Source organism: Pipistrellus hanaki (genome assembly GCF_964339955.1).
Source record: "Pipistrellus hanaki genome assembly, chromosome: 2".
Taxonomy (NCBI): domain Eukaryota; kingdom Metazoa; phylum Chordata; class Mammalia; order Chiroptera; family Vespertilionidae; genus Pipistrellus; species Pipistrellus hanaki.
The window spans coordinates 167,976,615-167,993,278 of record NC_140504.1 but is presented as its reverse complement, the minus strand read 5'-3'; the positions used below and the strand labels follow the sequence as shown (position 1 = coordinate 167,993,278).

Here is a 16,664-nt window from a genome sequence, read left to right as displayed (position 1 = left end):
TTTGGGATGCAAAGTAAAGGTGAAAGTGGATGACACAGGTGGGGATTTTGCAGAAAGGCAAACTGGCAAGAGATTTGAAAAGATGAGCTAGATGAAGGATCCACACCTCTTTCAACTTTACAAACTTGCCCTTGATACAGTGCCTGACAGAAAATTTTCAATTAAAAGTTTGTGGAAAGAAGAAAGGAGGGTGGGAAGAAGGAAGGATTGTGAGAATTGGACAGGAAAGAGCCACTTGACTGAGAAAATGGAGAGAATAAAAGAATATGTTCATTTCAAATGCTACTGTTGGAATGTGAGAATTGGAAGATAGGAGGACACAGTCATGGGGAAGGCAGTTTGAATATGAGATTTCAAAGATGGAATAGTCTCTGGTGGTGATAAAAGGTATCAAATTACATATAAGGCATATGTTGTCACTATGTAAAATATATTTTGCATAGAAAAAAAGAATAGAAGAAAATATACCATAATGTAAATGGTAAATATGGAATTTCAGATGACTTTAATTTTTCTTTTCTTTTTTTTTACTTTATTTGCTTCAATTAACTTGCATTACTCTTTTAGTTAAAAAAACTATTAAAAATTAAGAGAACTATTTTGTTTTTCTCTTTTTTCTTGGAACGGAATTTTCTCCGTTTGAACTCTAGTTTTTACACCTAAGCTGTATCTGATGCCTTAAGTTACCTTTTTAAGCACAGTATTACTCACTAGGCATGATGCTTTACACACTTTAATCTTTACCCTAACTCTTCAAATGTAGTTACTGTTTTTCTCAGTCTACAGACATAACTGAAGATCGGGAGAAGTTCAATAATTTGTCTGAGGCCACGCAGGCATGAAATGGCAAAGCCAGAATTTGATCCCAGGATTGTATGAGATTGAACTGATTTTTCTTACATTAGTCCTGCTCCCCACCCCACTACCTCCCATGAGTCCAGTAAGCTGAAGGCTTCCCGGCTTAAAATTTAAATGCTTAGCAACCTCAAGGAAAGTAAATCTTAGATTCTTTGAATGTCAGAGCTGAAAGGGTGCTGAGAGCTTATCTAGTCCTAACTGGCCCCCTTCTCCCCATTTACAGGTGAGAACACTGCGGGGCAGAGAGAGGCTCTGACATGGCAGAGTCATTACGTGGGTTTGTGGCAGAGCGTTACTCAGATTCCTTGCTTTCTGCTGTTTTCCCAGACGGCTCTAGCCACAGAGCAGCTCAGTAACCAGAGATGGGTCAAGCCTTTAGAAACTAATCCTCTCACTCTACAGGTGGAGACACAGACCAAGAGAGGAAGAGTGGTTTTTCCAAAGTTACACAGTGAGTCCGCGGCAGACATGTTTGTTGAAACCAGTTCTCTAATCTCCATAAACAATACATTGACCACTGCTGCCCGCTGCCAAGTGGCCTCGGGACAACACAAACTCTTGGATTCCCAGGCCTTGCATAGGTTACTAATTTCCATTGAAAACAGTAGACAAAATGTTGGCGCCTGAAAAGATAAGTTTATCTACAACTGACATTAAACTATGCAGGAATGTTGATTGACTGGAGAATCGTTGAATTAATGATACAAATTCATGTGGGGGGAGGGCTAATGATATTGGCTGTGGCCATGGTAAAAATACAAAATCGGGCAGGAAAAGACCTGGAATTCAGATGAAGGGCTGAGTGATACAGAAGTCACGTGGTCTGTGTGTGAATGTTAATGCTGTCAGCTCTCAGCCTTGACCATGAAAACTTGGCCACAGAGACATTCTGAGACAAAGGGCCTCTGTGCCCAGTTGGCTCAGACCCACTGAAGACAGCCCAGCAGGGCTGAGGAACAGCCTGCTGTTCAGGCCTCAGACTGATAAGTGATTGGGAGCATCTGTAGACTGGAGATCCTTGGACATGCTGGCCCTGGAGGAAAATCATGCTGGACAGGTGCCCAGACCAAAGAGGCCTGATCCAGCTGGTCTTCCCAGGTCTTAAGTACAAACTCTCTCCAGATGGTAGGGATCTCTCCTGAGACTGCAGGAGTGTGGAGGTGAGAGAGGCCGTCGTTAAAATACAGGGGGTGCGGAAAAAAGCCTGGAGAGAAATATATCAAAATGTTAACAATGGTTATCTTTGGGAGGTAGATTATGGATGTTTTTTTTTTTTTGCTTATTTGCTTCCTTTGGACTTTCTATATTTTCTATAATAAATTATTTTCATTTGAAAAATCAAGGAATATAAAATAAGAAAAGCAGACACTTTATTTGCAGACACTCGTTAGAAGGCTCAAAGAATTATGTTCTGTTAATACTCTGGTGTCTAGAACACACACTGGCACACTATAGTTGATGTGTAAATATTTAAGAAAATTACTTGTATTCTCTTCTATTTCTAGCATAGAGGCTTTTATTAATGCCCATGTTTTAAACAACTTGGTTATCTGCCTCCTAGAGTATAGTTGATTAGATATGACAACCTATAAAATGAATGGCGCGTCTACCCCACCTAGTAGAGGCACCCATTCAGTGACAGTAAAAATAACTTTATTATGTTAATTAATTTGGTTATCATACCAATCAATTCTTTAACAAACATTTATTGAGAACCTACTATATATACAATGTTTATTTATTTTTTAAAATATATTTTTATTGATTTCAGAGAGGAAAGGAGAGAGAGAGAGAGAGAGAGAGAGAGAGAGAGAGAGTGAGACAGAGAAATATCAATGATGAGCCCTAGCCAGTTTTGCTCAATGGATAGAGCATCCTAGGCTTAATTCCGGTTAAGGACATGTACCTCCATTGCAGGCTCCTCCCCGGCCCAGGTCCTGTTCGAGGCTGATGAAGGAGGCAACCAATTGATGTGTTTCTCTTACATTGATATTTCTCTCTGTCTTTCCCTCTCTAAAAATCAATGGGAAAATACCCCTGGATAAAGATTTTAAAAAAAGAAAGAAACATCAATAATTAGAGAGAATCATTGATCAGCTGCCTCCTGCATGTCCCCCACTGAGGATCAAGCCCACTACCTGGGTATGTGCCCTTGACTGGAATTGAACCTGGGACCCTTCAGTCTGCAGGATGACACTCTATCTACTGAGCAAAACCGGCTAGAGCTCTTCTTATTTTGAGACATCTTAAATTGTGTCATGTTTGATTTGTATCAATACTATTCACCCAGCAAAATAATTAGCTATAAGTTCTGATACCCTGCAGTGGTTGAGCATTGACCTGTGTGCCAAGAGGTCTTGGTTCGATTCCTGGTTGGGACACATACCCAGGTTGTGGGCTCTGTCCTCCAAGTGGGGCATGCACAGTGGTGGGATGAGGAAGACAGGCATTTCTCAAATTATACACAAATAACTTTATCACTTACAAACTTACAAACTATAAAGTACAAACTGCAAAGTACTATGACTTACATTTGCTGTACACGCTTTTGGTTATAAAGGGCTTTTCACACATGTGACCAAATGGGAAACCATGGAGTGTAGGGATTAAAAGTGCATTCAAACCATAGCAACTTTAGGCAGAAAGAACCTCCTGGGACCCTGCCTTCAGGAGTGGTAGGTGAAGTGGTCATTGAGATTTCTTGGCCTGTCTAACACAGATCTTGGGAGGGACAGGAAGATCATAGACATTAAGCTCACCCCCTGGGGCTCATGAGGGGAAGATAGTTGACTCATCAGACTTGAGTAGCAGGAGATGGCAGAGACAGCTCAGCGAGTGCCAGAAGCCAGTTCCAGGAGGTCATAATTGCAAGAGTTTCATCGAAAGGTTGATGGAACTTGTGGACTCAATAAGGGCTGAGTCACATATGTTAACACCTGTTGGGAATGGTGGAAGGCATTTCCCCAAACCTGAAAAGAATGCATTAAGATGATTGTTTACTGCCAGATAGCTCAGGGCATCTTAATCTACATGTTATTGCCTCCTACTGGCCAAACACCTGAATAGCCAAGGCTAATCCCCAATCTGACAATGCTTCTGTATAGAAACCTTACCCTTTGAAGTGTATATCTCCACCTTGCCTTAGGACAATTTGTGTTAATAAAAAGCAAGGGGTTCTGAGACAAGGAGAACTTCGCTCCTTTAGCTAGGCTCCTTTGACCCCCAATGCCTTTCAAAATTATCTTGCATCTCTGGACTCTTACTTAAGTTACACACAGCCTTTCTCCAGATTGCTGAACCCTTCTTAATGCCGGAACAAGAACCCTAGCTGCGTGGTTTAAGTAAATGTGTGTTAATGTGGGGTTTTCATGTACAAAGTTAAGGAAATGGCCCTTGATATTGGGTAGTGGAAAAATAACCATTCAGTAGGGAGGAGATGAAATAAAGGCTACCCCCAAGGCCTCTTCCATTTCAAGCTGCCAAATTGCCTTGAAACTCTGAGTCCATGGTGGCCCCAGGAAGTTGGAGTCAGCAATTCTGAGGCATAAAATCAGAAAGGCACTGAATGTTTGGATGGAGTGCCAGATCCCAAAAAGAATGCCTCTTTGTCTACATGCCATCTTTGCCAAAGCAAAACAAATTTATCAGCATCTCCTTGTAACTGCAAGGGAGAGTCTAAAAAGTTTAAGCAATAAAAAAAAGACAAATGGAAATTGATTGTTCAATATCAGCATTACTAACTCAAGAAATATAAAATGGCATTACTAATCTCTTTACTTGGTGAGCTGATTTTATTTTTCTAAACATAAATATGTATAAGGGCTCAGTTCCCTAGCCACATTTTTTCCATCTACTTTCAACTATACATTCCCATGGTGGTTTTCAGGACTTGACTCTCATAGAGGAGGGTAGGGTGGAGCATTAGTGTATGAGTGTACACCACATGCCAGTACACAGAGGGTGGGATTCAGGCATCAGATAGAGAAGGCTATTTCAGGAATATTCCCTGATATTCCCTTACTGTTCCCATAAATCAAACTCAGCCTTAACTTCATCTTGTTACCTCTAAGAAAGCACAGATAATTTCTGTATATTGCTTTGTTTTCTTCTTAACCCTATAGATGGATAGGAAAATGATGGGTGGAGTCTAAAGATAGGCCAGATTATGGTAGATTTCAGCTCACTGCAGGAAAATTTTATGTAGAAAAAAAAAATAAAGGTAAATACTGGATTCAGGAATGTACTAATTGACTAGAAAAATTCTGACTTTTATACAATTGTTTTTATCCATGATTACCAAATCATCTCTCTCTTTTTAAAAAAAAATATTTTTATTGACTTCAGAAAGGAAGGGAGGGGGAGAGAGAGATAGAAACATCAATGATGAGAGAGAATCATTGACTGGCTGTCTCCTGTACACCCCACACTGGATCAAGCCCCAAACCTGGGCATGTAATCTGACTGGGAATCGAACCCTGACCTGGTTCATAGGTTGACCCTCAATCACTAAGTCATGCTGGCCAGGCCATCTCTCTTTTTTAAAATTAAAAAAGCAGTAAATGAAGAATGAACTCCACAAAAACAACAATGCCCACTTATTGACACAGGTATTTAAAACTAAGCCCTTAGATGCATTATGCCCATGAATCTTTCCAACAACTTCATGCGTTGGTTACTATTATGGTCTCAGTTTTGCTGAGATACCTCAGAGAGGTGAGGTAACTTGCCCAAAGATATATATACAACTGGCAAGAAGCAGAGTTGAGATCTAATAATAGGTCTGACCCAGGACTATGTTCCTTTTCACTGGACTATATTGCTTTCCCCAACCCTAGAATTGTTTTTCTATAAAACTATACTTGGAACAGGAAAAAACACTGTGTAACTTCTAGATGCTGCTTTCCCCTGGAGCAGCTTGGTACAGCTGAGAGTGGAGCAGGGTAGACCCAGGGCTAACTCCCATGATTTGCTGCATCATTTGGACAAATCTTTTCACTTCTCCGAGCTTTGATGGATATAGTAATCATCACCTGCCATGCTCATTGGACCAGGCTGCTGTAAGAGTCAAATGATATTAAGGGGAAAAGGGGAGCCCTGAGGGCAAGGTGTGTAGGCAAGGGTTTTTGTTTGTTTGTTTTTTGTCTGAGAAAACGTTTGTCCTATAAATAGAATTCATTGATCATCCTCTGGAGTGATTTCCCATCTTCTCTCTCCTGGCTACTGTTATGAATCTCATTTTCATGTTTATTAAAGGGGAGAATTACGAACTAGCTTAAGCATTTAAATCCACTCTGGAAAATTGTTTCCAGAGGAGAGAGAATTGGAGATTAAGAGACCCACGAGACGCCTGTTCCTTAGGAGGTCTGAAAGCTGTCTGCACAGGCACCCAACTCATCAGTTTGATTTCTTGGCTGTTGCTCCTCACATCTCACCCCTTCGGGTTCTTTAGGTTCCCCTGGTTGTCTAAAAGGGCTCTTGGGAGCAAATGAGGCTCAGGGGAAGTAGGAACATTGGGCTACATAGCGAGATTTGGTAGAGCAGAGATTCAAGGCTTCGTCTTCTGCCTACGTGCTCAGTGCTCTTTCCCTTGTGCCCACTCCTTCCTCCAGAGACTCTAGCTACTCTAGCCTCATCAGAAGTCTTTGGGGAAGTAAGCACATTCTTTAAAATGCAGAGAGCTCCTAATGCAGACATGAAAGTGCTTAGCCAGAGTCGGATGTGCAATAAATGCTCAGGAGACATCTGAGTCAGGACTTGTGATCCCTCTGTGCAATTCAACACATATTTATTATTTATTGAGCATTTCTTCTCTGCCTGGCCTTGTCTTAGATACTGGGAATATAAAGATGCCCCTGTTCTTCAGGAGCCTAAAACTTATTCAAGGAGATGGCATAAACCTGGTTGTAACCTAGTGTGACCAGGAAAGTACAGAGAGCTTCATGAAGGAAGGACCCTCACAGAGCAAGAAGATGATGGCCCCTTGCATTTTATGTTGACAGTTCACAAAGTGCTTCTCACGTCACTTACCCATTTATTTTCATGGGAAACCAATGAGGTAAAAATAATTATCCACATTTTTGCTGATGAAGAAACTGAGGCTCAGAGAATTAAAGTGACAGAGTCATAGCCAGTTAGCTGGACAGCAGGGGGGAATAATGGAAAGACCACTAGTGTGGAAGTCAAGAGACTTGGCTTATATGTCTGTCACTTGTGGTTGTAAGATCTTGGCTAAGTAACTTTCCCTGTGTGGGGCTGGGTTTCCTCATCTTTAAAGTAATGTAGTTAGATTAGAAAGGCCCTGAGATCCCTTACAGCTCTGATCTCTGGAGGAAGAGGTAAAGTCATAGTGTGGGGGCTCTGGAATTAAATAGATTGGTTGTGAGATCCTGGGCAAGTGAAATAGCAGATATTATAGAGCCCACCTCATGGACTATTATGAAGAGTAAGAACAGTAGGACATATGAATAAAAAGAGGAAGTGATGAATGAATGTTAGCAATTGTGATCATTTGTGCTTAGCTTCCTTCTGCCACAGCAGTTGGGCATGGCAGAGCCTGATTCTGGCCACTCACAGGGCCTCAGAAGAAACAGGGCCTTGCTTTGTGAGTCTGCAAAACCATATTCAAATACCTCTTAAAAATTAGGGGCGGTGTGGTATAGGAGAAAGAATCAGTCAGTGATGGTCTCAATCCCACTGCATGTCCTTATTAGCCATGTGGTCCCAAGTAGGTCACTTCACCTCCCCATGACTCAGACTCCTGATTTGTAAAATGGAGATAATGCCCAATTTGCAGGATTGCTCTGAAGCTTGGAAAAGGTAATGTATGTAAACTATCCAGCTCAGCACCTGGCACACAGTAGGTGTGTAAGAAAGTTTGAGGTTGGTGAGGCCAAGTGCTAGGTCTCTCCGGCTGCTCCTTGGGTATATAAGCCTCACAATTCTGTGTTCTCTGCTACCAGGTCTCCAGACCAGTGAAGATGCCAAGTATTATGCCCTCTCAACCAGGTTTAAGCTAAGGTGGTTCAGTTTTCAGTAAAACATGAGCAAGGCATCGGTTGCAGTGGCGGGTATTTGAAACTCTTTGCTTACAACCTGAACCAGAAGGATATAGATTCGGGATCCAAGTAGAACATCATGTTTGGTAAATCCTCTGACAGCAGCAGTCCCTGTCAGCCCGGGAAGTCTTAATGAGAGCGGCTGCAGATGTCAAAAGGGCTCAGGTTGACCTGAAATAGGAAATGTCTAATGTGATAGCTCCACCCCTCTATGTTGGAGGACTTTTCAAAGAACAGGAAAAAGCAACTCTAAACTTAAATGTTAATATAAATAGACCAAAGAGGTGGAGAGTCCATGATATTAACAAGGCTCCAGTTTTCAGAAAAGGAGAAAGGGGTCATAAACTGCGTAGACACTTTCAAATGTAACTATTACAACAAGCTTTTGTGTTCTGAAGTGAGAAAAAGGCACCGGAGGTCAGGGATCGCCTTTACCGAACACGTGGAATGCATCCAGGGTGTTGCATCTGTAACCTCAATATGTTGCTCGGCCTTCTTGGGGGGCAATCCAGCTCTTACCTAGCTCCAAGCTTGAATCCAGTTTTCATGTGGTTGCTATTGAAAAACCAACAAACAGCAACAACTAATCCAACTCCCCAAGCACTGATGAAGAATGTGGATTTTACTGAGTATTTTTGTACAAAGTTGGAAGAAAGGGTTACACTATGTGTCATACAGCAAAATTTCCTTAAAAGTCTCTCTAAACATTTCTTTTTCTTTTCCTGGAGCTTCAGATATCTCCCTTCAAACTTTTGCCCAAATCCTTCTCTTCAGCCTCTTTACCTTTATTCTGTTTGCATCTCCTTTCTTCCAATTCTCTTCTTTCTTATTTTCCTATTTCATCTATAGAACAATATAGCACTGAGTGTCTAAAATGTGTGCCTTTGCTCATCTCTCTTTTCTTCAGAATCCACCCATCTTTTTTTTTTTTTTTAATATTTTATTGATTTTTTACAGAGAGGAAGGGTGAGGGAAGGATAGCGAGTTAGAAACATCAATGAGAGAGAAACATCAATCGGCTATCTCTTATACACCCCTCACTGGGGATGTGCCCACAACCAAGGTACATGTCCTTGACTAGAATCGAACCTGGGACCCTTGAGTCCGCAGGCCAACACTCTATCCACGGAGCCAAACTGGTTAGGACAAGAATCCACCCATCTAACAAGGAATATATCTGGTCATTATAGTAGGGAAATTGGAAAGCATTTTTTAAATGTGATTTTCTTTTCTTTCCATATGAATATTATTTATTCAATGTTCAGACAACCCAACAAGTTTGGGCTGAAATAGAGGCAAGAGATTTGCCCAAGGTGAGCAGTGGGAAGCCAGGATTTGAATCCAGTCTGTCTGGCTTTAAAGCCTGTGCTTTCTCTGCTCCACCCTTTCACCTTCTGTTTGATGGGGACGTGGGCATGTGAGTAATTTTTTAGAAGGCAGAATGAAAGACATACTTTGATAAAGGTGGTGAGTGCTGTGAGATCACAAAAGATGGCATGACTCAGTTCAACTGGAGGCTTTGGGGAGGAGGCATTAATTGTTCTTTGAAGAATGAGTTAGATTTTAATAAGGAGATGAAGGAAATGTAATGAGGGCAGAGGAAACAGTGTGTGAAAAAAGCTCAGAGGCATGAAATTCAAAGGCAAGCAGAAAAGCAGTGAAACCAGTGTGGCTAGGGAACATCTGAGTGTGTGTGTGTGTGTGTGTGTGTGTGTGTGTGTGTGTGTGTTTTAGGATAGTCAGAGAGCAAATGGGAGGTGAGATTGAAAAACTAGGTTAAGCCCTGTCACATAATATAATATACAGATGATGTATTATAGAATTTTACACCTTAAACCTATGTAATTTTGTTAACCAATGTAACCCTAATAAAGTCAATTTAAAAAGATTAAAAAGAAACAAATTGGACACACACACAAAACCTATTCTTGGATCTTTGTCAAGATAAGTTCTCTAGGCTCAAAGCCACTGAGCAACAGTTCCCAAAATTTTCACAAAGCAGAAAGAGCCTCAGGCTGTTTCCAGGTAAACTTGAGTTTTAACCTCAGCAATGCTTTTATTAGTTGTTTGACCTGGGTAAGGTGCTTAAGTCAACAATATTGTAATAATGTATGGCACCAGTTTTCTCGGCTAAAAGTGGATAGAGTAACACCTACTTGTGAGAATTAAAAGACAAAGTCCCTGGCACAGGAGGGGCTCCAGAGGGGTTGGACAATGGGAACCCTGGCAGGAGACCAGAGGGAGGGGTAAAAGGACTACCAAAGGATTTGTGTGCATGCCTATAAACATAACCAATGGACACAGACACTAGGAGGGTGAGGGCATGTGGGGGAGGGTGGCTGGGGAGAGGTCAATGGGGGGGAAAGGAGACATATGCAATAGTACTATATGTAATACTTTAAATAATAAAGAAATACTAAATAAACACAAAGAATCGCGTAAAAGCTTCCATGGCGTGGGAGTCTGCCTTTAGCAAGGCATCAGGTGATTTTTTAAAATCCCTATGACCTAGTTCTAATAACCCCATTGTTTTCATTTCAACAGGTGAAATCAGGCAGCATCTTTGACAATTTCCTTTTTACAAATGCGAAAGACTTTGCTGAAGAGGTTGGAAATAAGACCTGGGGAATAAGAAAAGTAAGATATGCAGAAACCGGTTTGGCTCAATGGATACAGCGTCGGCTTGGGGACTGAAAGGTCCCGGGTTCGATTCCGGTCAAGGGCATGTACATTGGTTGCAGGCATATCCCCAGTAGGGGGTGTGCAAGAGGCAGCTGATCGATGACTCTCTCTCATCGATGTTTCTGGCTCTCTATCTCTCTCCCTTCCTCTCTGTACAAAGTCAATAAAAATATATTTAAAAATAAAAAATAAAAATAAATAAAATCTCACGCTTTAAAAAAAGAAAAAAAAGAAAAAAAAAAGTAAGATATCCCGCATCTTGAATTCCAGATATCTGACTCCTTGTTTGTACACTAGGATTTGCATTTTAAAAATCAGCCTCACAGTCATTGCCTTATTTGCTGGTCACATGGCCCTCTGAGGTGGGGGAACGAACCCACGTTCATTGGTCATCTACATTATATTTAACTCTGCGAGTACTTTCCAAAAGTTACTCCACTCATCCCTTAAAACAACCCAGCGAGACAGATATTATTCCCATTTTTCACAGGTAGGAACTGAGATTCAGAGAGCATTTATAAACTGCCCATGGTTACATACAGCCTTGAACTTGTTTGTTAGCATTCACTCTCCTGTGTCACTCCCCTGCTCACAGTGTGGTGGTCCAGAAGGGAGCCACTGAACTCATTTCTGATGGATGACTTGGAGAAAGAAGGAAGGTGTTTGTGCTATTTATCAGCATCCCTGCTCTCCTAGAGCTATTTTTTTGGGGGGTGGAGTGGTATTGGGACAGTGGTTTCATGATGGTGACACCCTCCAACTAGACTTCCTAGTTCTGCAGGAAGGTCCACTCAGGTAGGTCTGTGACCAGTGCTGGGTTACGCAATAGGCAGACTAAGCTCATGCTTAAGGTGCCAGGAAAGCACAGGCACCAAAAAAACTTTTGAGAGAACTTTGATACTTAATACTTCCAAAGAAGCATTGAAGTAGTCACCATGGGAAAATGTAGTAGACTTTTGTACACTTTTTAGTCTGGCTTTGTTTTGCTTTTACTGTGGGGTTATCATCTGGTACTGTTTTATTGAGGCAATATTACATGTTGGTTAAGAGAATGAGTTTTAGAGCTAGATTGCTTAGGTTCAAATCCAGGCTCCATCACTTGCTAGCTATATGGCATTGGAAAATTATTTAACCTCTCTGGCCTTTGGTTTCCTCATCTTAAATTGGGAATGATGGTAGCAACTATCTTATAGGTTCCTGACATATAGTAAGTGTTCCACATGTGGTACCTACTATTATTATACCATACATTCACTTGAAAAATACTTGTTGAGTGCCTGTTCACAGCACTTCTGTTGTTGCTGGTGATATATCAGTGAAATAAAACAGAGATGTTTCTGCCTTCATGGGGCTTACCTTCAGTTAAGGGAGACCAACAAAAAACATATAAAGTAGTAAATACATACCAGTGAGATGGTGAGATAAATGATAAAGAAAAACAAAGCAATAGAATGAACTCTGATAACAAGGGTTTTGCTCTTTTGTATAGAGGTGGTCAGGGCAGACTTCACTGAGTAACATTTAAGAGACGTGAAGTAAGGAGCAAGCCATGCAGATCCCTGGAGAAGAAAAGCCTTCTAGGTAGTGAGATCAGCAAATGCAAAGTCACTGAAGTAGGAGCATAACTTGCTTGTTCAAGAAACAGTTGTTCCGATGTCCGGCTGGTGTGGCTCAGTGGTTGAGCATCAACCTGTGAATCAGGAGACCAAGATTCAATTCCCAGTCAGGGCACATGCCCGGCGGGTGGGCTTGATACCCAATGTGGGGCCTGCAGGAGGCAGCCAATCAATGATTCTCTCTCATCATGAATGTTTCTATCTCTCTCTCTTCCTCTCTGAAATCAATGAAAATATATTGAAAGAAATAAATACAAAGAGAGAAACAACACAGAGAGAAACAGAAGAATTTCTGGAGCAATGTTCTTGAGAATATGAGAGTAGGTGAGATCTATTGCCAAAGAAGATAGGTTAGCCTTCCATCGGAATACAGGCATTTCATTCATAATCACAGGAGTAAAAAATGACTCTATTCCTGGCCAGTGTTACTCAGTTGGTTGGAATGTCAACCTGTGCTCCAGAAGGTCGTGGATTTGATTTCCAGTCAGGGCACATACCAAGGTTGTGGGTGACATCACCTGTCAGGGCCCTTATGGAAGGCAAATGTATGTCTTCTACATCGATGTTTCTCTGTCACTTTTCCTCCCTCTCTAAAATCAATTTTTAAAAGTTAAGAATGACTATGTGAGAATAGATACAAATAGGTGGTTATATGTGGTGGTGGGAGTATGTGTCAGTTGGCATCTCTAGGAAGCAGACACCACAATGGAGTTAGAAATAAGGAGACTTGTTGGGCATAATGCCTGGGAAAGATGAAGGGCAGAGGGTAAAGGAACAGGCAGAGAAGTCTGACACCTGTGAACGATGGCAGATTGGGTAGGAATTGCTGCCAAGTGCAATGCAGCTGCTCACAGGGCTCCAGTGGAAGGCTGACCACAGGAGAGTACCGTGTTGGAAATGTCCAGGCGGCCATACTCAGTCCCTGGCTGGCGGCGCTTTGGGTTCAAATGCTTCAGTTGATCCTCAGATCCTGTGGCTCCAGGCTCTCAGCTCACTGCCATTCCTCACAACTAACTGACAAATTCTTCTTTAAGAAAAATCCAAGGGCCATACCTCCATGGCTGCCACTGAGTAAGTGGAAAGTTTCTAGTGATTGTGAGATAGGAAGTAAGGCCAATAACTTAGCATGCGATTGAGGAGAAGAAAAAGGCGAGAAATAGTTGTTGAGGGAGGAGAGCAAACCAACCACAGAAATATTGGAGGCCCGCCAACTAGCACTGAAGAGCTCACTTCAGTTTAGTCATAATCAGTTCAAAATGAGAACAATCAGCTTGGCGTTATTTTCTCTGGCCACTTTCTCTGCTTGGGAGTAGAGATGGAGAGCTGGATTTCACTGGAATCAAGGTTTGCCCACTTAAGGGAGGGAAGAGCAAGGAAGCTGAGGATGCTTGCAAGAGATGAATTGCACAAAAGCAAAGAAAGGAGAAAAGTAAGGACATGAGTTGGTTGAGCTCTAATGTAAAGGAGATAGTTTTGGTGCTCTCCCTTTGTGAAGTACTCCTGTACCTTTCCCGTCCTCCCACCTCCACTCCCCCCCCCCACCCGCGCCCCTCCAACCCCGGTATGTTACCTTTAGCCTTCTCTCTCCTAAACTCCAAGGGCTCTTCTTTTGCCTCTGTAATTTGTTCCCTGAGCGCATTCTTCTACCTCTGTGACTTTCTAAAAAAAAATTTCTCTTAGAGTTTGGAGGGGGGAAAAAAGGAGCTAGGTGCAGTGGATTGTGTAGCTCCAGGTGGAGTTGAGGAATTGGTGGAGTTGGTTACCATTAGTGAGAGGGAAGTGAAGAAATAGAGGCTTTATAGTAACCAGTGCTTTCCAGGCAGAAGAAAATGAAGGCTTGATTGAAAGAGAGATTTGCCCTTTAATAATCTGGGAAACACAACGAGATGCCAAGCTTTTGCTCCCAGCAGGATTCTGCCATGTTTCCCCGAAAATAAGACATCCTCCGAAAATAAGACCTACTTACAGGTTTCCTTCTGAGTGAAATATAAGGCATCCCCCCGAAAATAAGGCCCCCACCCTAGGCTAAACATGAGAGATTTGGTCCACTGATTCTGAAAGAAATGGAGTCACAAGAAATTCACCAGGAAATTCAGGAATTGCATTGTTATGATGATGTTCCAGAAGATGATGACATGATTGTCATTGAATAAATGAATAAATTCTTGATACTGTAAGATTCACAGTTTGTCTGGTTTGCATTGACAACTACCGTACTACCATACTGTATACAGGCAATAAATTTCCTTTATTTTCATTTAGCAATAAATGTGTACTGTATTCTTCTTCATGGAAAAATAAGACATGCCCTGAAAATAAGACCTAGCGCATCTTTGGGAGCAAAAATTAATATAAGACACTGTCTTATTTTCGGGGAAACAGGGTAGCAGGCCCCAGCCTATTGGGCATACAGGTTCTCAATGTAGCTTTGTCCCCCAAGACTGGGTAAAACCTCTTGACCCAGATGATCCAGGTGAGTATTGAAGCCCTAAAGAAATTTGTACTGTGTGTCCTTTCTTTAAGGTCCTTCTGAATAGAAAAATCTATGAAGATTGTTCTAGGGATCAAATTCTAGCACCTGGATGAACACATTAGAGAAGTCAGAAGGAGCCCTTTTCTGACTTAATGCAGTGTTTTGGTTTTGTTTGTTAAATATTTTTTATTGGTTTCAGAGAGGAAAGGAGAGGGAGAGGGAGATAGAAAGATCAATGATGAGAGAGAATCATTGATCAGCTACCTCCTGCACACCCCCTGCAACCTGGGCATGTGCCCTTGACCGGAATTGAACCCGGGACCTTTCAGTCCATAGGGCGATATTCTATCCACTGAGCCAAACCGGCTAGGGCTTAATGCAGTGTTTTATTGGTCACACTTCAAAAGCAAATTCAAAGAGTTTCTTCAGGATTGTGCTACTGTGAAACAGCAGAAAGGAAGCCAGACTTGGAGCCAGACTCAGAGCCAGAACTCAAACCTGATTCCTAATTCTAGTTCTGCTACTCACCAGCTATATAGCTTAGGCAAATTATTTAATGAGTCTTGACCTCAAATTCCTCTTCTAGAAAGTGAGACTAGTAACACTTCATACATTGCTGTGAAGAATAGAAATAATGTGTATATCTTGTTTTGCACTGAGTTTAGCAATGCTATAAGCATAGTAAATGTTTGTTGAATCTGAACCAATTTTATTTTTTTTAAAATACACACACACACACACACACACACACACTTCTCTCCACCCCACACATACTGAAAATTTGTGTAAATAAACATCACCCCAGATATCTTTAAGAGTATGGGAAGATGTCAGACATTTCTAAAGTGGGTTAACTTTGTTTATACCATCTGTAAATTATTTTTGAAATTCCACAGTCTAAACAGGATGTAGAGAAGCAATGGAGAGAGCTGTTTGAAGAAATGGAAAAAAAGAAAACAGGAAGAAGCTGAGAAGAAAAAGGAAAGGAGAAGGAAAGGGACGATGACATATGGGGAATTGAAGAAGAGGGAAATTAAGAAGATTTTGCTGAGGAACCAGGAAATGACAGGCAGATGGAGGAAGTTGATGCTGTAAGAACATTTCTGGGTAAAAATAAGTCGGTGCTGACCAGAAGAATGAATTGTAACTGGATAAGGTAGTTACTTTCGGAGGCAAATGATGTTTCTCAGAAGGAAAAATGTTCATGAGGTTGGCAAAATCTGGGAAGCAGAATTACTTGCCCTTTTTGAACGAACTTTGAATTTACATTTCTACCCTACCTCCTTTGGTCTATACTATCTTGGGAAAGTCATATCACCTCCTGCAACTTCTATTTCTTTGACAATGGAAAAGGAGTGATAATTCCTATTTTTTGAGGCTACTGTAGGGATTAAATATGACATGTGCAAAATTTCTGATGTAAAAATACACTAGGAATAGTAGCTATTACTACCATCATTGTCGGCAGTGTTTATGAAATTAATTGTTGGTAAATAAGCTTCTGTTTAAAATTGACCATCACTTTCAACTTATCTAGTACATCTGGAAATTTTATTTTGTTTACACATCTGTATTTTAGAGTACTTAGTTTACAATTCTGATGGCTGTACTTGTGGGTTTATGATGTTTTCTTCTTGCAGATGTATCAAGCACTTAAAAATAAAATCAGGCCCAGCTGGCGTGGCTCAGTGGTTGAGCGTCAACCTATGAACCTAGAGGTCACTGATTCCATTCCTGGTCAGAGCACATGTCCAGGTTGCTGGCTTGATGCCCAGAAGGGGGCGTGCAGGAAGCGGCAATCCATGTTTCTCTCTCATCAATTTTTCTATCTCTCTACCCCTCTCCCGTCCTCTCTCTAAAATCAATAAAGACATATTAAAAACAAACAAATAAACAAACAAAAAAACACTAGACAAACAAACAAAAAACAAAGTCAGCTGAGACCAGTTTGGCTCAGTGGATAGAGAGTAGGCCTGTGGA

At 41.4% G+C, this 16,664-nt stretch overlaps 1 pseudogene across 1 annotated transcript in view; it reads left to right on the top strand.

The window, feature by feature from the left end:
• The window catches only part of LOC311615835, a 28,571-nt pseudogene extending 12,557 nt beyond the window's left edge, over positions 1 to 16,014 (top strand). Inside the window, exons 3-7 of the transcript in view lie at positions 4,999 to 5,077; positions 7,818 to 7,982; positions 8,312 to 8,330; positions 10,458 to 10,550; positions 15,590 to 16,014. The product of the transcript in view is annotated as an uncharacterized misc_RNA (transcript). The remainder of the gene's footprint in view (positions 1 to 4,998; positions 5,078 to 7,817; positions 7,983 to 8,311; positions 8,331 to 10,457; positions 10,551 to 15,589) is intronic.
• Positions 16,015 to 16,664: the final 650 nt, after the last annotated feature.